This window comes from Chiloscyllium punctatum, chromosome 6, assembly GCF_047496795.1.
Source record: "Chiloscyllium punctatum isolate Juve2018m chromosome 6, sChiPun1.3, whole genome shotgun sequence".
Classification (NCBI taxonomy): Eukaryota; Metazoa; Chordata; class Chondrichthyes; order Orectolobiformes; family Hemiscylliidae; genus Chiloscyllium; species Chiloscyllium punctatum.
In genome coordinates, this window is record NC_092744.1 from 69,483,721 (window position 1) to 69,505,597 (window position 21,877).

A 21,877-nucleotide genomic window follows, 5' to 3' on the forward strand; every position below is an offset into this window, starting at 1 on the left:
AGCTATTTCTGTTTTCCTGCCGGAGGTCTTTTCCCGATGCCTTTGTAACATTCACTGAGCCCGTTCCAGTGTTCTCTCGCAACCCCTATCACAAATACCAATGGAAAATCCGGCCTGAAAGGTTACACTGTCGAGCACTTGTTTGACAGAATTCAATTAGCGGGACCTCACCGAGTATTTTTGTGACATTGTATCCCAAGGCGCCAAAGTTAAAATTTCCCTGGTGCAGGCACAGTCTTGCCGAGCATTGATTCTGCTGCCTAAAGGGCATTTAGTTTTCTAACGTCTTTAAGTCCTTTCCCTTCAAATTAATCTCACAATAAAAAAGTATTTGAATTAAACAAGAATAAGCAGGCGCAGGGGTGTAAAGAGAAATCACACAGAAGCTCTATCAGCTCTGCACTGGAGGCAGCATTGCAATATAACAGAATCATAACAGGCGCTCCTTCGATGAAACTACTTTTTTTTTACAAAAATGACACGAGATTAATTCATAATCAGACATTTCCTCATGAGAGATTCAACAGAACCGAACGACAGTACAAAGATTTCTGGAGTTCGGCTTGTAGCTCCTCCCACTGGCAATGACTACTCCCTCCTTACATGCTGCATACACCATTACAACCACCAGGGTCCACATACACACACACACACACACAGGGATATGGCACCAGCAGATAAAAGGCATATGGTCAAACAGATTGCAGCCCAACCACAGCATCCCCGATAACTGATGCACCCTGAACAACTGAATGCTTTTGAATAAAAAAGAGTGTAGGTTCTTGATACGATGGTTAACAAGCCTGTCAGGACCATAATTGGAAGAAAAAACACTGATGTAACAAGTCTCAGAAATCTCACGGATAGTTTTTCCATTGTTGTAAGACGTGCCGAAAAACGTAGACAGCAAACCGTTTCCTCAGTAAAACAGATTTAAAGACAATGTGAATGGGCAGGAACGAGGAAGAGAAATGGAAGTGCCGGCAAATAATGAAAGCTAAATGTCCGACGTAGTTGTTAAAGGGGCAGTGTCATCGAGAAAAACGGAGGGGAATTGAAAGGAGTCAAAGTGTGTGATCGTTTCGTCACATCGATTTCACCTAAAATTGAGCGACCCAACCGGGGGTGGAAAGAGAGGGGGAAAAGGAAGAGTTTCCCCAATTAAAAAAAGATAAAGTCAATATCTTTTAAAGTATCAGACCTCAGGGAGTCAGATAAAGGCTACAATACTGGTACTTAAGCAAGGGTTTCAGATAACATTTATAAACTGCTCGGGCGACACTTACTTTTTATGATGCCATCTGAACTCCCTCGATTAAATTACACAGTCTGGCCACTAGGTGTTCAATTATTTTATAAATACATCTAACAGACCCCCCCACCCCCACCAGGACAACATGCACTGTCGAGCAGTAAGAGACTTGGTCACGTGGATCCTGCTCACTGCCCTGTCTAACACTGTTTGATGCTGTGAGGCATCAGCTACACTTGTTTGTTTGTTGTCGCTGTAACTATATTGTGTAAATGGAGATAGCTCCCGGCGTGACACAGCGAAAGCGGATTCGATGGGACTGTGCGCGCGCGCTAGCAAGCAGAGCCATGCTCGAGGTGACACCACTTCAGAACACCCATCCCTGTAGACCAAACACACTTTTCAATGTCTCCAGGTAAGCAGATCGTCAGAGTAACTTCAATGCTGCCCATCCTGCTCAGCACGAAACTTATTTCTATACAATTGTGATAACAGCACCCCGATTACTCAGGATTCAACACAGCTCCAAAGTATAACGAAGAGTGTTTACTTATACCTTTAGGAATCAGTAAATCTTTCTCCAGATACCCCTCTTCACTCCAAACGCTCTGATAGAAGCCCTATAGCTTCTAATTTCAATCTCATAATTACTTAAACACAAAACAAGCCGAGAGCAGTACATTTAAATATCATGCTACCAGGAGCTCTCTTTAACACATATTTTCACAAAAGGCTTTCATCATGGTTACAATAAGTACAATCAAAGCAGCACTGTTGCATCCAATTCATTTGAATAAATCAGTCTCCAAGACTCGTTTTTTAAAAAAATGATCATTAACGACAGTTTGCACAGAACATAAATATGTATACTTCACATACCCTTTAACTTTCAGTGATGTTCTTCTCGCTTAGCTGATGAAGGGACTACACAGTTTATAAAAGAAAAAAAGTCTTGAGACAGTTCCTGCTGTTTGCCTCGGGACTTTTACTTTCTTTTCTGGGTGAGGTGTCTGCAAAAAAAACAGGGAGGAACAGACTTCCACTGGCAAGCTCTGAGAGCCGACTACACAACCCTGCTGAAACTCTTTAACTTACTCCATTCTAACTGGGAGAGTCATAGGCAGGCAGATGCCGTAGAGGAGATTTCTCAGAGGAACTCAGGATTGTGCTGGTGTTGGAGGGGGAACCTCTGAGGGAGTTAATGAGAGCCAATCAGAGTCTGGAAACTCTGGAGCGACACTGAGAGTACCACATGACTTGGCTGGAGATAGTGTACACACTAGGATTTAAAAACCAGTTCAGACTGATCTATTATAAACGTACTCTAAAAATGGCTTTCAGCAAATCAAACCAAAAGCAGCGTGCGTACTTGAAGTTTTTTTTTACTCTGAGTTTATGCGACATCTGTTTTCAGAAAGAATTCAAGTAACATCATGAAAAAATATTGAGTCAGGATCTGTTGAATAATTTGTAATTTTCCCTTTAAGTTTTTCTCACTCTTCGAGTTTACTAGGAGATGGAACAACTGCTGTTGATGAATACCTGTAACGAATATTCTTCAGCTCAAAGTCTAAATGGAAGGTGCTGATAGGCTGGTTAATCATGGGAAAGGGGTGGGGAGGGGGTTCTCAATCCAGCTTCTGAACTGATGCCAACTTAGTGAGGGTCGCAGATTTGGAATTAAAATTATTGTCAATTGTATTTTTCATTAACTTAAATATTTTGGGGGTGATGCAGTCCTGAAATAAAATAAATGCAGGCTTGGATTTATAGATAATGAACCTGACCACTGAGTGTCTCAAAGCTCTTTACATCCAGTGATGGGCTATTGAACTTGGAATATATCAAATGTGGCAGCAAACCTCCCCAATAGCAATGTCATATAGCCTCACAATCTGATTTTTGTGATGTTGATTGAGTAAATGCCAGCTAGGATAGCAAGGATAAAGCCAAAATTCACACAACACCAGGTTACAGTCCAACAGGTTTAATTGGAAGCACACAAGCTTTCGGACTATCACCTGATGAAAGAGCATCGCTCCGAAAGCTAGTGTGCTTCCAATTAAACCTGTTGGACTATAACCTGGTGTTGTGTGATTTTTAACTTTGTACACCCCAGTCCAACACCAACATCTCCAAATCAAAGATAAAGCTGATAGTGTCCAATTAGAGTCATAGAGGTGGACAGCACGGAAACTGGTCCAACTCATTCACGCCAATCAGCTATCCCAAACTAAACTAGTCACATTTGCCAGCACTTGGCCCATATTCTTTTAAACTATTCCTACTTATATATCCATCCAGGTGCCTTTAAATGTTGTAATTGTAACAGTCTCCACTACTTCCTCCCTTAGCTCAAAAAATTGCCACTTACATCCCTTTTAAATGTTGCTCCTCCAGCCTAAACCTATGTTCTCTGGTTCTTGACTCCCCATCCCAGGGAAAAGACCTTGTGTCTTTATCCATGCCCCTCATGATTTTATGAACCTCTATAAAGTCACCCCTCATCCTCTGATACCCCAGTCTATTCAGCCTCTCCATAGAGCTCAAACTCTCCAAACATCATTGTAAATCTTATATGAACCTTTTCAAGTTTCACAACATCCTTCCTATAGGAGGGGGACCAGAACTGCAAACAACATTCCAAAAGTGGCCTATCCAATGACCTGCACAACTGCAACATGACCTCCCAACTCCTATACTCAATGCTCTGACCAATATAGGAAAGCATACCAAACACCTTCTTCAATATCCTACCTACCTCCATATTCAAGGAGCTATGAACCAGCACTCCAAGGTCTCTTTGTTCAGCAAAGCTCCCCAGGACCTTACCTTTAAGTGTATAAGTTCTGCCCTGATTTGCCTTTCCAAAATGTAGCACCTCACATTTATCTAAATTGTTCTCCATTATAATGTGAGTCTGTTTACTATTGATACCTGACTTTACTTGATTCCGTAAACCCAATGTGGACTCAGAACAAAAATGAACAAATTAGTAGGAGCTGCTGGAATCTAGAGCTGTAAGCATGGAGCTGACATTTTAAAGCAGTGTGAATAATTCTGCTGTGCATACAAGTTGGTGTGTCACCGTTCACTGCTCAGAAATACGACATTTGCATCTTCCCTTTTTTGCTTTTAAATAATACCATGAGATCATTTACATCCATTTGAGAAGGGAGCTTGGAGCCTTGATTTAAGATCTCAACTGAAAGGTGGCACTTCCTCTAGCACAGAACATCCTCAGTATGACATCGAATATCAGTCTTGATTTTTGTTCTCACGTCCTGGAGTTGGGCTTAAACTGTGAGAGCCTTGTAATTCAGAGGTGACAGTGCTGTCAAGTGAGCCGTGGCCAACATCTAAAAATATTCCTAGCTAAAACTTAGTACATTCAGCAAAGGTCAGAAGCTCTGCCTGCAACTCTTTGGCTTTGATTGGCTTAGTTTCAATAGCTGATCACTTCCTTGAATCAAACTCAATTGATACTGCCCTTCCACTCCCAACCATACTTCCTCTGCACCCTTGGAAAAATAACTTTTCCAATTCACCAACAATTGCACTTTCAAAATCCTAAATATCTTGCCATTGGCCCTCTGTTCATGACTACATCCATGCAAGTTATCAACCTGCTGAGCAATATCCTCAGCTCCACTTTTGATGCCCTGATCCCCATGAACATCATTACTCTGTCATGCAGCCATTCCCCTCTGTTTGGTCCTCACCCCCATTCCCTTAACTCCACGGGCACAGATTTTACTGGATACTGCAAATAACTGGTTCAGCCATTCACTGCTTGATCTGCATGAACTGCATAAAGTATTATTGGGTCCTCTTCTCATGTGCTGAAATTGCCTACTGAACCCAGAAAATATTGGAATGTAAAGATGCCTCAACTTCTTTTATCTGCTGCCAACTCTCAGCTGAAACCCCTCAGCTGTCCTTTCGCTGCCCTTGCCTCCAACAATCAGGCAACTATAGATCAGTGAGCCTGACGTTGGTGGTGAGCACATTATTAGAGGGAATCCTGAAGGCCAGGATGTAATGTATTTGGAAAGACAAGGACTGATTAGGGATAGTCAACATGGCTTTGTGTGTGAGAAATCATGTCTCACAAACTTGGCTGAGTTTTTTGAAGGAGTAACAAAAAGGATTGATGAGGGCAGAGCAATAAATGTGATCCAAATGGACTTCCGCCAGGCGTTTGATAAGGTTCCCCATGGGAGATTGATTAGCAAGGTTAGATCTCATGGAATACAGAGAAAACTAGCCATTTGGATACAGAACTGGCTCAAAGGTAGAAAACAGAGGGTGGTGGTGGAGGGTTGTTTTTCAGACTGGAGGCCTGTGACCAGTGGAGTGCCACAAGGATCAATGCTGGGTCCATTACATTTCATTATTTATATAAATGATTTGGATATGAGCATAAGAGGTATAGTTAGTAAGTTTGCAGATGACGTGAAAATTGGAGGTGTAGTGCATAGTGAAGAAGGTTACCTCAGATTACAATGGGATCTAGATGAGATGGGCCAATGGGCTGAGAAGTGGCAGATGGAGTTTAATTTAGATAAATGCAAGGAGCTGCATTTTGGGAAAGCAAATCTTAGCAGGACTTATGTACTTAATGGTAAGGTCCTACGGAGTGCTGCTGAACAAAGAGACCTTGGAGTGCAGGCTCATAGCTCCTTGAAAGTGGATTTGCAGGTAGATAGGATAGTGAAGAAGGCATTGATATGCTTTCCTTTATTGGTCAGCGTATTGAGTCCAGGGGTTGGGAGGTGATGTTGCGGCTATACAGGACATTGGCTAGGCCACTGTTGGAATATTGCGTGCAATTCTGGTTTCCTTTCTATCGGAAAGATGTTATGAAACTTGAAAGGGCTCAGAAAAGATTTACAAGGATGTTGCCAGGGTTGGAGGATTTGAGCTATTGGGAGAGGTTGAATAGGCTGGGGCTGTTTTCCCTGGAGCATCAAAAGCTGAGGGGTGACCTTACAGAGGTTTATAAAATCATGAGGAGCATGGATAGGATAAATAGACAAAGTCTTTTCTCTGGGGTGGGGGAGTCCAGAATAGAGGGCATAGATTTAGGGTGAGAGGGGAAAGACATAAAAGAGACTTAAGGGGCAACATTTTCATGCAGAGGGTGGTACGTATATGGAATGAGCTGCCAGAGGAAGTGGTGGAGGCTGTTACAACTGCAGCATTTAAAAGGCATCTGGATGGGTATATGAATAGGAAGGGTTTAGAGGGATATGGGCCGGATGTTGGCAGGTGGGACTAGATTGGGTAGGGATATCTGGTCAGTATGGACAAGTTGGACCAACGGGTCTGTTTCTGTGCTGAACATTTCTATGACTCTGTGTGCTTGGAGCTCATCAACGTCTATGTTGCGAGAACAAACAGGCTGTTCAACAGACTCTCCAATTTCCCTCCCCTTCTTGTCTCATTCCATAAAGTAATTTATACCCCCCAACTCTGATTCAGAGCTAATTTAGATTGATATTACTCCAATAACTTCTGTCTGCTGAGTTCAAGCCAGCCAATTCCAAAAACATGTCAAGTTTTGGGCTTGAAAGATTTACATAATCATCCCTTGGGTTCAAAACTGCCTAAGAATGTCACCATCCTCCAAGCAGACTCTTTAATTTTAATAAACCTTGACTATGCTGTAAACATCATGGATATTTTAAAGATCTGGGATTTTTCTCTTCAGAAAATATGCTTCCACACTTCAGAAAGCATCTTACGATATTAAGATCATTTCAGTTGCAATTAAAAACACTTAACCCAGACAATTGACTTCAGTTATTGTAATTGAGATGTACAGCACAGAAATCAACCATTCGGTCCAAATTGTTGATGCTGACCAGATAACCTAAATTAATTTAGACACATTTGCCAACACTTGGCCCATATCCCTTTAAAGCCTTCCTATTCATATCCCCATCCAGATGCCTTTTAAATGTTGTAAATATCCCAACTTCCACCACTTCCTCTGGCAGGTCATTTCATACACGCACCACCCTTTGCTTGAAAAAAATGCCCCTTAGATGTCTTTTAAATCTTTCCCCTCTCACTCTAAATCAATGCAATCTAGTTCTGGACTCCCACCCCAAAGAAAAGACCTTGTCTATGTACTCTATTCATGCCCCTCATAATTTTATGAATCTATATAAGGTCACCCGTTAGCCTCTGATACTCCAGGGAAAACAGTCCCAGCCTATTCAGCTTCTCCCTATAGCTCAAACTCGCTAACACTGGCAACATTCTTGTAAATCTTTTCTGAACCCTTTCAAGTTTCACAACGTCCTCTCTGTAGGAGGGAGACGGGAATTGCAAACAATATTCCAATTTTGAACAGAAACTCTCAGACAAATCACTTTTCACAAGTAACTTTGTACTAAAACTATTAAAAGATCAATCTAACAGAATCCAGTTTGATCTTGATTTGGAGATGCTGGTGTTGCACTGGGGTGTACAAAGTTAAAAATCACATAACACCAGGTTATAGTCCAACAGGTTTAATTGGAAGCACTAGCTTTTGGAGCGCTGCTCCTTCATCAAGTGGCTGTGGGCTGCTCCTTCATTAGGTGGTTGTGGGCTGCTCCTTCATTAGGTGGTGGTTATCCATAACCATCTGATGAAGGAGTAGCACTCGGAAAGCTAGTGCTTTCAATTAAACCAGTTTGATCTTGTTTATAAATATTCAAGAATGTCTAAGAACATCAAGGAATAGCTAAGAATAGAATACCTATCAATATTTAGAGTTTTACCTTCAAGTCCCAAGCAAGTGTGATACGTTCTCTGTTGGGAGAAAATTTCTTTTGTGAAGTAATATCTAAGAGTTTCTATTACATCCCAATTTCAGCAAAAGGATCTTTTTTTGTAGTAATTTGATTTCTACTGAGCAAGATGGGTGTCAACTCTCTATATGGGCTTCTCCCAATTTCAAGTGGTGTTGTATCTATTAACATTGTACCAATTTCATTGTGTGAAGATTCCTGATTGTGTGAAGATTCAGACTACCACCCGATGAAGGAGCGTTGCTCCGAAAGCTAGTGTGCTTCCAATTAAACCTGTTGGACTATAACCTGGTGTTGTGTGATTTTTAACTTTGTACACCCCAGTCCAACATCAGCATCTCCAAATCATTCCTGATGAAGTTGTGAACTGTTATCTAGTCAATTTATTTGTGATGTTTCATACTCCTTTCACCTCTCCCTTTTTTTTAAGCTTAAAAGAATCCTTTGTTGAAAGTTTACCAATAGAGATGTTTTACTTTTGTAAAAGGATCTTCCTTTCATCTTTACCTTACTCTTTCAAGCTTAGAGTAATCATCATTAAATGATTATCAGTAAAGCATTTTAATTTCTCTCTCTCTTTGAGTGTTGTTTTAGCCTGTTTTCTAATGGAATTCTTGTGATAAGGATCTTTGCCATTCTTAAAGTTTGATGATCTCAGTATTTTGTCTGTAATTAACATTTTACTTTTATGCCTGGGTGTGAGGTTGCCAAGTGTCACCTTTTTTAGCGATTAAACTATTGCTTGCTATGGAGCACTATTTTAACTCATAGAATGTGTTTCTGTTTATTATGTTTATTTATTCTAATTAGTTATGCTTATTTCTCACTCAAATCTATGTTCCTAACCAGATATTATTAAATCTCCACTCTTTACCAGAACTAAACTTGCATATTTCTTGAGTTCCTCCCCTGTAACCCATCATACCTTCTTCAAGTCCTATGCTGCCTCTCCCAGGCATGAACGTAGTCACAGAGGAGAGAGAAATCAGTTTAGTTTTCGAGTGCCCAAACCAAATCACCTATTTCATAAATTAAACAATTAGTAAATTACTTTTTGTAAACACATTTCCTGTCGTGGGACAATCTAGAACAAGGGGTCATCGTTTTAGGATAACGGATAGCAGATTTAAAATAGCGACGTAGAAATTACTTTTCTCAAGGGATTGTGAATATGTGGAATTCCCAGCCAGAGTGTCATGGTTGTCAAGACATTGAGTAAATTTTAAGGAAGAGATAGACATTAGTCAGTCATAGGTTAATGGATTATGGAGCGCATGCACAAAAGTGGAGCTGAGACCAGCCATGATTGTATTGAATTGTGGAGCAGGCTTGAGGGGCTGAATGCTACTAGTACTTACATTCTTATGTATAAATACTGCCCAGAAGTGTGTCATGGCTTGTCTAAATAGTTTGCTTTTAAAATGAAGAAGAGCTGAGTTTCATTTCCCCTTAAATTTTTTTTGATGATCAGATCAGCCATGTCTTCATTGAATGGCTGGAACAGACCCAAATAGGCTGAATGGCCAATCTCTGCTCCTACATCTTATGGTCTCAATCCAACCTATTAATTTGACCTAAGATCAGACAGAAGAGTGTTCCTCAGTTGCAGTTGATTCCCAAATGTATCATGACCGGTTCCTGGGTGAAGTTCCCCAATTTGTGACGATGCTTGGTGAGAAGAGACGCGCAGGCTCTCCTTCTCTAACCAACTGCCTCCCTCTGTTGGTCATATCAAAGTTACCTTAAAATAAAGGATCCCTTCCTTTGCAGATACTTTTCCGAATTCTAATGTATATAAGTTTCCAAACGAATCAACGTAACAAGGCTTTCTTGAGATAAAACAGAGTGAGTTTATTGCTTACTAAAACATGAAGAAATATTAAAGATAACACATATGCAAACATTAGAAATGAGAAGGGATTAAACAAAATACTTTAAAAGAAGTTCAAATCAGTCATTATGGAGTAGATGGTGAAACTTTGTGGTCATTAAGTAGGATAATTCCAGTAGCATTGACTTTTGTAGCTGAGCAGTCATTTTGGAGATTCTGTAGTCTTTACATCTTAAATTTTAGAAGAATCCCTACAGTGTGGAAACAGGCCTTTGGCCCAGCAAGTCCACACCAACCTTCCAAAGAGTAACCCACCCAGAACCTTTCGCTTATTTTCCCTGGCTAATGCACCTAACATTACTAGCAATTTAGCATGGCCAACCCACCCTGACCAGCACATCTTTGGATTGTGGAAAGAAACCGGAGCACCCAGAGGAAACGTAGTGAGAAAAGTTGTCCAGTTTCCTCTTCAACTGTAGCTTTTGATGGGTGACATGCTTCCAGCAATCAGAGAGAGAGAGAGAGAGAGAAAGGTTGTACATTCTTTTCCATTTTGCAAAAAGTATACAGGGAGTTTGTAGGTCTCCTTCAGCTGTAACTTTCACAACACTCTAACCTTGTAGGCTAGCACACACAGAGACCAGAGGTGCATACGATTTTTAACCCCTGCTCTTGTGAATTGCTGGCAAGAGGAAACAGACAAGCCTCTAACCTAGACTGCTTTCTGTTCCAACACTGCCTGGGGACGAAACTGGCACAAGGTGGCTCAGGTTTTTACATTGTACTCCTCCTGTAAAAGTGCCTCTTTGAAATTGCCTGACACTTTTCCAGATCCAACACTCCATGATCTCTCTCGACATGGGTGACAAGCACACAGGAATTTAAGAGACAGTCACTGAATTACATTCTCAGCCATCTCGGCCTCATATGCTTTTTTAGCCAAAGCAACCTATTTTACTTAACAATTTGATATGTCTGTATGTAATTCAAGGGCTATGGTCCATTGTCATAACAATACAACACTCATCATTGCATTTAAGTTATCATGTCATCCTATGAGTGTACAATGGGCCCCTTTTGTGTAAGGCTTCTTACAAGATGCAACAGTAAATTTTCCTGTTAACTGGAAACCAAGATGCATTCTCAATTTAGTGATAACAGACAAAATTTAGCATCATATTGTCAGGGAGAGCTGTTGCTATCTGTGTTGCCAGGTTCATGCTTCCAGCAATCAGAGAGACAGAGAGAGAGAGAGAGAAAGGCTGTACATTCTTTTCCATTTTACAAAAAGCATACAGGGAGTTTCTAGGTCTCCTTCAGCTGTAACCTTCACAACACTCTAGCCTAGTAGCACTAGAACAGTAGACTAGCACAACAACACTAGAACATAAGGCTAGCACCCAAGTTCAGGCTCTGGAGTGGCAGCAAGATCTCTTCATGACTCAATCTCCTAGAATTGATAACAGTATCATGGCATATACTCTGTTCCACAATGAAACCAAAAGCACGAGAACTGTGGTTGTCGTGTTTCTCAGCACAACACTTGCAACTTGTATTCACATGGCCCTTCAAGTAAAATGGTTCAGGGTGTTTTACAGGAACATGATCAATATTTGATTCTGAGTCATACAGTGTTATATTGTGAGAGAAGATACAAAACTTAATCAAACAAGTGGCTTTTCAGCGGCAGTTAAAGGAAGAGAATGAAAGGTAAAGAGGTTTAGGGAAGTAATTCCAGAATTTAGGATCAAGAGACTGAACTGTGACTGCCTATTTTGTGGTGCAATTAAAATCGGGGATGCACAAGTTCCAGAAATGAAGCTGAGTAAATATCATGGAACGTTGCTCAGCAGAAGGAGGTTATATGGATCAGGAGGGGTGCAGTCATGGGAGGATTTGAAAACAAGGATTAAATTTTCAAACTGAGGCATGGCTAGAATACCAGCCAATGTATGTCAGCAGACACATTGATCTGCACAATGAACTTTCTGCAAGTTAGAATGCAATTAGTAGACTTTTGAAAGAGCTTGAGATTGCAGAGGGTGGAAAATGGCAGACCAGCATGGAAACTGCTGTATTGTGAAATCTAGAGATCAACAGATCAGCTGAGACAGGTTGAAGTCAGGTATTGATTCAAAGCTGGAAATAAGCTGTCTTAGTGATTGTGTAGATGAAAGACTTAACAACAATTGAGGTTTGTTAAATATGTCATTTTACTTGCATGATACTGTAATATTTTGCTGTAAATTTTGTGTACTATGGTCCTGCTACACAACCATCTGAAGAAAGAGTGGCGCTCCAAAAGCTAGTGCTTCCAAATAAACCCTGTTGAACTATAACCTGGTGTTATGTGATTTGTGCCTTTCATTGTGTGGAAGCTCAGTTCAGGGTCAAATATGGCATTGAGTTGCAAACAGCCTAGGTTAGCCTCAGAAGTTGCCACAGTGAGGTTTGGAGTCAGTGTTTGTGGCAGGGATCAAAGGCCTCAGTCTTACCAATATTTACTTGAAGTATGTGACATTACAGTTTGTCAAGTTAGTGCTAGATCTTAGTGGTGTGATAGGATAGCAGGTCTTGCTGCCTTTGTGTATAGAGGTACAACATGTCTTAATCATCTATTGGAATGAGATATACTAAGTGCTGTCTGCAGATGCAGATACACATAAGTCATTGGGTAGGCACACACCAATGCTTATGCAGACTGGAATTCTCCATTGATTTTTCTTTCCAATGATCTCACATAGGGAATTCCTATTGATGGCAGTATGTTGCTAGAACAAAATATATTTTTCATAACAACTGAGCAAACAAAATGAAGAAAAAAATGAATAAGGTATGGTTGAATTATGTTTACATTACTGTCAGTATTTACTTTCCCTCAGCTTATTTTTACTCACTAGCCTTGAATGCCCATTTCTCCTGGATACAATTAGCAATGGGGTCCTGCATACTGGAATATTGGGAAATAGTGTTCAAGGCATCTTTGTTCTCAGTTTAACATATGATTGGGCAACATGTTTGTTTGCGAGAAGTCCACCTTACATATTTCACATCCAAGAAGAATTACTTATGAAACATTGAAGAGATGTTCACCCTAACAAATCCTTCTCTTTCAATTTTCTGATCATGATTACACAATCTATGAGCACTATCATTTCTTCCTACAATCAGGATGTTCAAGCTGATGGATTTCATTTCCAAAGAAGCTTCTTTTTTTTCAAAATTTGTGCAAATGTGCGAGTATACAGATTTAGTATCCTCACCACTAACACTGATTAAGCATAGAAATATGTTCTGGTCATTGCCTGATGATTAGACAACTTTGATTTAAAATTAAGACTTTGCAATTCCTGTATAATTTGATGAGGATACATGATGCTGAAATAAATCATAAAAATAGGCTTGGATGTGGTTAAATTAATTGGCTATTTTGTTACAAGTTTGTCTACAATCACACATTTGACATTGACAATTTGGAGTGTATAGAAATCTGAAACAGATGTGTTTAACAGACACTTGGACACAAACATTATACATTTCCCTTATGTCGATTAAAGAATAAAAACTGATGTAGTTAGATTTTACACTTGTCAACTAGGTGTATATCTGTGTGTAAGATTGGCTGCTCATTGAAAAGATAATGGAAATGAAAACCTTTTTTATAGTAGGTGTCCAGTTTTACACCTGTTGGTGAGTTATTAATGTAGCTGCATTCCTGTCTATCCCATAAATAGATGAACTTTGAAACAATGACAATTAAAAAATACTCAAAAATGTATCATATTTCCACCTTAGGTAAATGTTTTTCCAGAATTATTCAACTATTTATTTTATTTGCCTGTAGTGCTTTGAGACTTGACAACAATTATTAACTACATTGATAAGGAGAGTTGCTGGGAACAATTGAATGTCTTTTGTTCATGTGTATAAGTGACAAATGCGACATTTTGAATTGAGTAATTTTACAATTCAGTAATGACTTTAGGTATTGCGAAGCTACTGTATCTTGTGCAATTTCAAAAGATGTTCCTTTAAGATACCACAGTGAGACTGGATGCATTGTTCAATGAAACAGATGCTTATTTTAATGACTGCAAGTACATCTCACAATGGAGAAGCACTCCAGATATCAGGGTCACATGCTCCCCTACAAAGAGGGACCGGAAATTGAAGAGAGACTTCTTTTAAGCTACTCTTAATTATTATGCATGTATTTAAGGTGCATATATTTAATACAAGAAGGTGAAAGTTCAAAGGAGGTGTGAGGCTATGTCTTTCACACAGACAGTGGTAGATACCTGGAATGTGCTGTCAGGGGTGGTGATGGAGGCAAATGTGATTGGGGCAAAAAAGGGGCTTTTAGTTGACCACATGAATAAGCAAGGAAGAGAGGGATATGGACCAAGGGTAGGTAGAAGGGATTAGTTTAATTTGGCATCACGTTTGGCACAATATTGTGGGCCGAAGAGTCTGTTCCTATCCTGTATTGTTCTATATTCTATTAATAATTATTAATTATTACCGATAGCTAGCAGAGGTCAAGGGGCATGCAAGTTAAGTGAAGCTTTACAAATAATTTTTTCACTTGTTACCTGAATAGAATTGAATATTATACTACATTAAGAATCAGAGACCAGCAGTGAAATGGTCACTCCCATCACCAGTGGAATATAGATAGCATGATTCAATGACTATGAATGAGCTACAGGGTTCAACACTACATTCTTTGACCTTATCCTGGGATTTGCATGTCCGAATGCCTATCTTACTCACTTGAGTTACTTGCGAATGCAATGTGATGGCTGATACAAGTGCTGAAAAGTGAGAGAGTACAGACCCAAGAAGCCACTCCATTGACACACCAGCCATAAGGGTGCTGACAATAAAGGACACAGGAAATAAATGTGAGCATTTTTGATCCTGGGGAGAGGGAGGTGTAAGCATAGGGGCACATCCGAAGACAGAGGAAGAAACATGGGAGCAAGAGAAGATGGCTGCCATGATATGTGATGTGGGGAGTTGTGAGTGTGAGAGTCGAAAAACATAAAGAAAAACAGAAAATCCTAGTACAAACACATGTGCACGAAGAATGGATTCACAGGCTTCCCGAAGGCTTAGAAGATAAATACACCGTGCAATGTGGTATTAATTCTCACAGGCTAACAACTCTCAGATTTGATCCTCATGTCTTAAATTAAGCTGTGCAAAGATTTGAATGCAAATGCCTTTTCCATTTGCTTGCTATTATAAGGAGTCACTACTTCTGTTGAAATAGCAGATAACGGGGGGAATTGCTTCGGAATGTAATAAGTTTGAATATTAATATACACATAGCAGAAGTTCAAGGACTTTTAATCTGCGCTGAATTATCAAGAAAAACACCAGCCTCCATTACTGCTCCCCCTAAGCAGCTCTCTGATCGACAACAGAGGCAGCTGGAAAAATGCATTGACCTACAAGGCATTAATGCCAACAAGTTTATTTTCCTCTTTAAAAATTGGTTTTGCAGCATCAGGAAGATGGAACAAAGATCCAAATTGTGCACTTAAATATATTAAAACTATTGTGTTTATTTAAAAATATCTGATTTGAAACTGCATGTGAAACATGTAATTATAATTTATCTGAGCTGGCCAAGCTCCAGTATAGCAAACAGCCCAGAGGATTAGGAAAATATTATCTTCCCACCACCAACTTGCCTCCATTTTCTTCCAGATTTGTGAACTGAAACTACATTCATGACTGAGAGTCTGGTTACGACTCAGTTCCCTATCTCCTCTCTTTGGTTTCATCTAAAAATCAAGATGTCCTGTAAGGTCACGTTGCACAATGATTTCACCATGCATTCACTGCTACAGCCTGGATAAATAACAAAACTTAGGGCAGAGTCGTATAAGGTCCTGAATGACACAGAGTATGACGGGAAATCTGGGAGAACTGAATAAGAAGTCTAATGAGACCTATCTTGATGTCACATTTTCCAGAAAGAAGTGATGAATGAGATGACTATTTGCAGGGATTAATGCTCATTATCACCCTCACCAGTATCAATTCTTGCCTTAATGTACAGATTCCTGTTCTATCAAGGGCTGGATAGAAACAAGATGTCAAGAAATCCCAACATGAGAGCTGGAGTGGGTACTTGATGATGCCAGCTCATGACTGCTCCTCTGGACTACCATCTTGGACACTGACACCAGCATCTCAGGGTACACTGTACACACCCCATATCCATGGGTCTTGGCATCTGACACAAAGGCATGACTGTCAGCTGGCATCAGCTGAGTGAGTGAATATGTTGGTGGATGGCCATCTGCTCCGTGAGTCTCACATCTGCAACATGTGCCACCAACTGATGCACCAGGCATACCATGTGTGTTTCAAGCAAATTGTCATGTGTCAAGGGAGACACTTTTCAATGAAGGGGTCTTGGCACAGTTGGTCAAGGACAGACTCCATTACCAGTGCAAGGGATTGGGCACTGTCCGGTACCTGCCCTGCCTCTTTCTGCCCTTTGTTCTATCTTCTCCTGTGATGAGACAAAAGGAGGGATTGAGTATGGTGGAAGTTGGTGCCACAGCTTTTAGTGCTGGTTGGGGTGGGGGAAAGGTGGTGAGGTGATCCAATTGAGGTGGTTACGCTGCACAGAGCCCATGCAGTGATAGGATTCAGGAGGATTGTGCAGCTGGGAGCAAGTGAAGGAAGATGCTTCATGCAATAGTGAGAGTGGTAGAGCATGAACCTTGGGAGGAGGTGGGTGCTGTAGCAGAGAAAGAGTGATTGTGAGGTAGCAGAGAGAAGGTGGTGGCACTTACCCCGGCCAACCAGAGAAGATAATTGGCCTTCTTTCGAAACTGCTGGGCATTCCTTCAGATGACTGAGGCTGCATTGATCCAGGTTGCAAGCCAGGACCAGACTGGCATGGCCTCCACTAGGTATTCCAGGTCCCTGTCTGCAAAGCAGTGCACCAAATACCCTTTTGCTGTTATGTCTGAGGCTGAGGTCACAAACTATATAGGGCAGCTCCGAACTGCTCGAGGCTGTCTGGGACACATCAGCCTTTTAAAGACGACAATATCACCAGTGTGACGGTCTAATCCAAGCCTTTCCACAGTGGCAAGTTCATCTGGCTATGCCAAGTGTAAGAATCAGGCAAGCATTGGATGAGAGAAGTGTCAGAGTGACATGGCAGATGAGGTGAAAATAAAGATCCAAAATAGGGCAAGATTCAGCCCATACAGCCCATTCATATTGATAGGCATGGGCAAGAAGTGGCCATTGCATGATTTAGTAACTTCCACTATGACTACGTCAGGCCAACCTTGAATGGAAAACTCCAAGACCAATTTCTCAAGTGGTTACAAAAATTATCAAAGAGAGATATGTAACATTTGCTGTCTGAGTCATAAAGCACAGAAATATCTTCACATCCACTTGCCAGTCAGCCCTTTACTTGCCCTTTACAATGTTTGTAGTTATTTTATTGCTTTTAAAGTCAACAGTATATAATGTTTTTATTTACCTTTCATTTAATTAACTATCAACTTGTCTTGAACTTTTTTCTAGTTGGAAGATGAAAAACAGACCCAAGTTAGATGTTGAAGATGATTAAATGAGTCGATAAGGTAAATAGAGCGATAAATTGTTTCCTTTGCTGGGGGAGCCCAAAACAGGACCATAATCTCAAAACTAGAGCTAATTGTTTCAGAGGCAATGTCACATTATCACACACAATGGCAATTTCCCTCAGGAATGTGTTGACGTTAGCTCAAATAAAAATGTAAACAAAATTGATTTTTTTTGTCAAGCAAGGGAATCAAGGTGGGTGGATAGAGTTAAGATACAGAGCTACCATGATCTAATTGAATGCTGGAACAGCTTTAAGGGGCTGAATGGGCTACCACTGTTCCTGTTGTCCTTTCCTTCATCTCACATACTTTGGGCCATATTCAATCAAATCTTGAAAGGTTGAAAGATGCAGTCCCAGCAACTGATCCTCTGAAAGCATTCATTGTGATAAATAGAAATCTCAGCTCCGATTTCCTGCCACTGTCTGTGAGGAAGAAGTGAGGAGTCTCTCTAGATTGATATGGCCAAGGTAGTAAAAATACTTGAAGATCAATCTCATTTGCTCTTGCAATAGCATGCAATAGCACTCCAGAATACTCCCTCATTAAAAAAAAACCTTCTTTATACCTGTTTCTGGTGACAAAGATTTCATTGGCTTATTATTTCACAGCACAGAGGATTTCTATACGTAGTGTTATTGCCATGGAGACTCTATTGTAGCAAAATAATTTTTTTCCATGTTTTCATTTTATTTTTTGTGTGAGCATGCTTCCTGCTACTCCGAGCTTTCTCTTGATTGATTTGGAATATACAGAGAAATATGTCATCTATTTAATCTATAGAAAATTGTTTGATGCACAGTCATATTTTTTGATACATCTTTTTCTCTTTTGACTTCAGGGGTAGGAGTTGGCATGATTTTCTTATTCAGTGCCCAGTTAAGGTGCCATGCCAAATCCAGGCAGCAAGTATGTCATGAGAATTGAAGCTATTTCCCGAGCTGCTGAGAGTTCCATTCCTGAACACTGTGGAGACAGCCCTGTGATTTGAGAGCCCTGGCATGACATAGCAGCATTGGGGAAAATACTTTAATCTGTGAAATTGATGAAATAGAGGTTTCTTTGACGGTATGGGATTCCAATGTGGTAAATCTTTGACTGTATCATTACAAGTTCCAGTGGTGAAATGTTCCTTTTAAGGACTTGGACAGAATTCACCAACAATTAATTTAAAGGTCAAGGGAGAAATGTATTCCATGAAGTGGATTCATAAATCTACTAAGAAAGAATACAATTTTTCACGTTCTGCAAATAGAAACAGAGAGAAAATCATCCTTTTATATTTTCATTGTAGAAATGATGTCAAATAACCATTGAGTGTAAAAGTTGGCACATGATGTTGATGTTGTACAAGATGTTGTTGAGGCCATTTTTGGAGTAATGTGTACAATCCTGGTCACTCTGTTATAGGAAGGATACTCTTAAATTGGAGAGAGTTCAGAAAAGATTTACCAGGATATCGCCAGGATTTGAGGGTTTGAGTTACAAGGAAAGGCTAGAACTTTTTCCACTGGAGCGTAGGAGGTTGGGGTGACCTTACAGAGGTTTATAAAATCATGAGGGGCATAGATAAGTTGAATAGCAAAGGTCTTTTTCCTTGGGTAGGGGAGTTTAAAGTTGAGGGCATAGTTTTAAGGTGAAAGGAAAAAGGGACCTGACAGGCAACTTTTTTATTGAGGATGGTCCATGTTTGGAATAAACTGCCAGAGAAGAATTGGATTAGATTACCTACAATATGGAAACAGGCCCCCACCAAACCTAGAAAGAGCAATTCACGGGCCTATTCTGCCACATCCACCCATGACTAATGTACCTAACATGATGGGCAATTTACCTAACCTGCACATCTTTGGATTGTGGGAGGAAACCCACACAGACACAAAGAGAACATGCAAATGCCACACAGACAGTCACCTAAGATGGGAATTGAACCCAGGTCCCTGGCACTGTGAGGCAGCAGTGCCAACCACTGAGCCACCGTGTCATCCTGACATTTAAATTACATTTAGATAGCACATGAATAGGAACAGTTTAGAGATGGCCAAACACAGGTAAATGGCACTAGTTCAATATGGGAAATTTGGTTGGCATGGATGAGTTGGAATGAAGGGTCTGTTTGCATGCTGTATGACTCTATAATTTGGCTACTAACCAATTTTAAACCCTTGAGTTAGTCAGTTCTATTTTATGCACAGATTCTTTTTAGCCTATAGTTCAATTGTAGCCCTTTTAATTACATGGAAAATACTGCAAATGCCAGAGGTCTGAAAATGAAACACACAATTCTGGAAAAACGGAATAGGTCAATGAGCATCTGTGGAGGGCATGTCTGACGTACTGCGTGTGTCTAGGCTGTGAAGAGAGAGACTGACAAATCTGCTGCTTGTTTCCAGCTTTTTTCCTCAACTAGCCCTTTGAGGCAGCCTGAGGCAATGCTATTTGTAGCTGCTGCTCATTAGGCAGGAAATGCGCTATGCATTTAGATTGGCTTATTTGAGTTATTGACTCTTCAACATTGTAGAGTGAGCATCATTTAATAGTAGCCTGTGGTGAGCTGGACACCTGATAGAATTGCTTTTCATATACTACAACACTAACCTATGCAGAGGGGAGCTTATCATTTGCTTATTGAAACCAAAACGTTATTTTGTATCTGTGCCTGTTTTACTTCTTCAACTTAAAAAATCTACCTAACTAATAACATGTATTGCTACACAAAAAAAACCCTTGGTCTTAAATTGCTGAATGTATGCACTACGAGAAAAGAAAAGCTTTCACGGTTAAAAATGACTTTGCAAGGAAAACCCTACAAAGTAAAAGTGATTACTTATTGATAATGCTTGAATTGCTAGGTCAAGCTATATTTCCAGTTGCAGTCACTGATTTATTCATATAAGGCAACACAAGAACAATAAGAGTAATCTAGCTCATGATGTTTGTTGAGAGCTCAATTTCAGATCAGGATACAGGGAGAAAATGCATTGCTTTTGTCCAAACTAATACTGTGGGATATTTTATACATTTTTAATCAACCCATTCAGACATGTTATGACACACCTCTGAACAAACAAGACTTGCATTTGGATTGAGAGGGCAGACATAGCCACATATGAATTAAGAAGCAGAAGTGGACTATTCCATGCTTTGAGCCTGCTCTGTCATTCAATAAGATCATGCTGATCTACTTGTGTTTCTAATTCCCAACTCCCGATAACCTTTGATTTCCTTGCAAAGCAATCATCTACCAACTGCTGCCTTAAAAATATACATCCTTCAGATAGAGTGTTAAAAAGTCGCACAATCTTCTGAGAGAAAAGAAAATCAACATTTCTGTCCTAAAACGGTAATCTATAATTGTAAAACATTGCCCCTGGTTCTGGACTCACCCACCAGAACAACAACATTTCCTTGTTCACCTTGTCAAGACTGTTCAGGATTTATATAGTTCAATCAGATTACCCGTTGCTTTTCTAAACTTCAGTGGGAAAAAAACAAATCTTTCCAGTTTTATCTTAATAAAACTAACTCATTCCAGGTATCATTCTTATAAATGTCCTCTGAATCTTTTTCAACACATTTACATCCTTCCTGAAATGAGGAGACCAACATTGCACACAGTATTCAAGATGCAGTCTCACCAATTACCTGTATAACTGAAGAAGCACTTCTTTACTTTTATGTTTAATTTATATTGTAATGCAGATTGCATAAAGATAAGCTTCTTAATTACTTTCTGCTTCTGCCTACTAACCTTTTATGATTCATGCATGAGACAACCTGGATCCCTCTGCATTCTTATGCAAAAGTAGGCTCCTCCAATCAGTGCTGCACTCCCCGACTGACGCATTGAAATGTCAGCCCAGATTTAATACACTGGTGTGGATCTTGATCTTACCACACTCTGAATCAGAGATGAGAGTGCTACCACAAAGTCACAGTTGACATATGAAGTTAAAAATCACACAACATCAGTTTATAATCCAACAGATTTATTTGGAAGCACTAGCTCTCGGAGCACTGCTCCTTCATCATGTGGTTGTGGAGTATAAGATTGTAAGACACAGAATTTATAGCAAAAGTTTACAGTGTGATGCAACTGAAATTATACATTGAAAAAGACCTGGATTGTTTGTTAAGTCTCTCATCTTTTAGAATGACTATGTTGGGTTCAGTTCTTTCATGCGCATATCCCAAATCTTTTTTTAGATTACATTTTCAAGTGAACTTTAACAATAGGCTGTCTGCCTCACATAGGGCCGCTCACACCTTCAATGCATTATCTGAGCTGACATGGCAACTAATGTTAAAGTTCACTTGAGAATATAACTTTTAAAAAATGTTCTGGGAATTACATATGAAAGAA

The 21,877-nt window shown here is 40.0% G+C and overlaps 1 protein-coding gene and 1 long non-coding RNA gene across 4 annotated transcripts in view; one reads left to right on the forward strand and one right to left on the reverse strand.

Moving 5' to 3' along the window:
- The window catches only part of ppp2r3a (protein phosphatase 2, regulatory subunit B'', alpha), a 342,270-nt gene extending 339,818 nt beyond the window's left edge, over window positions 1-2,452 (reverse strand). For 2 of the 3 annotated variants that reach the window (XM_072572892.1, XM_072572891.1), the window contains exon 1: window positions 2,132-2,452. The gene's annotated coding sequence lies outside the window, so the exon portion shown is untranslated. Of the gene's footprint in view, window positions 1-1,286; window positions 1,310-2,131 lie in introns of those variants that run through there. The other variant, XM_072572893.1, reaches the window with a different exon arrangement.
- On the forward strand, window positions 1,457-21,543 carry LOC140479068 (uncharacterized). Its single transcript, XR_011960934.1, has 3 exons — window positions 1,457-1,667; window positions 17,453-17,511; window positions 18,356-21,543. It is a non-coding gene; the product is annotated as an uncharacterized lncRNA (long non-coding RNA).
- Window positions 21,544-21,877: the final 334 nt, after the last annotated feature.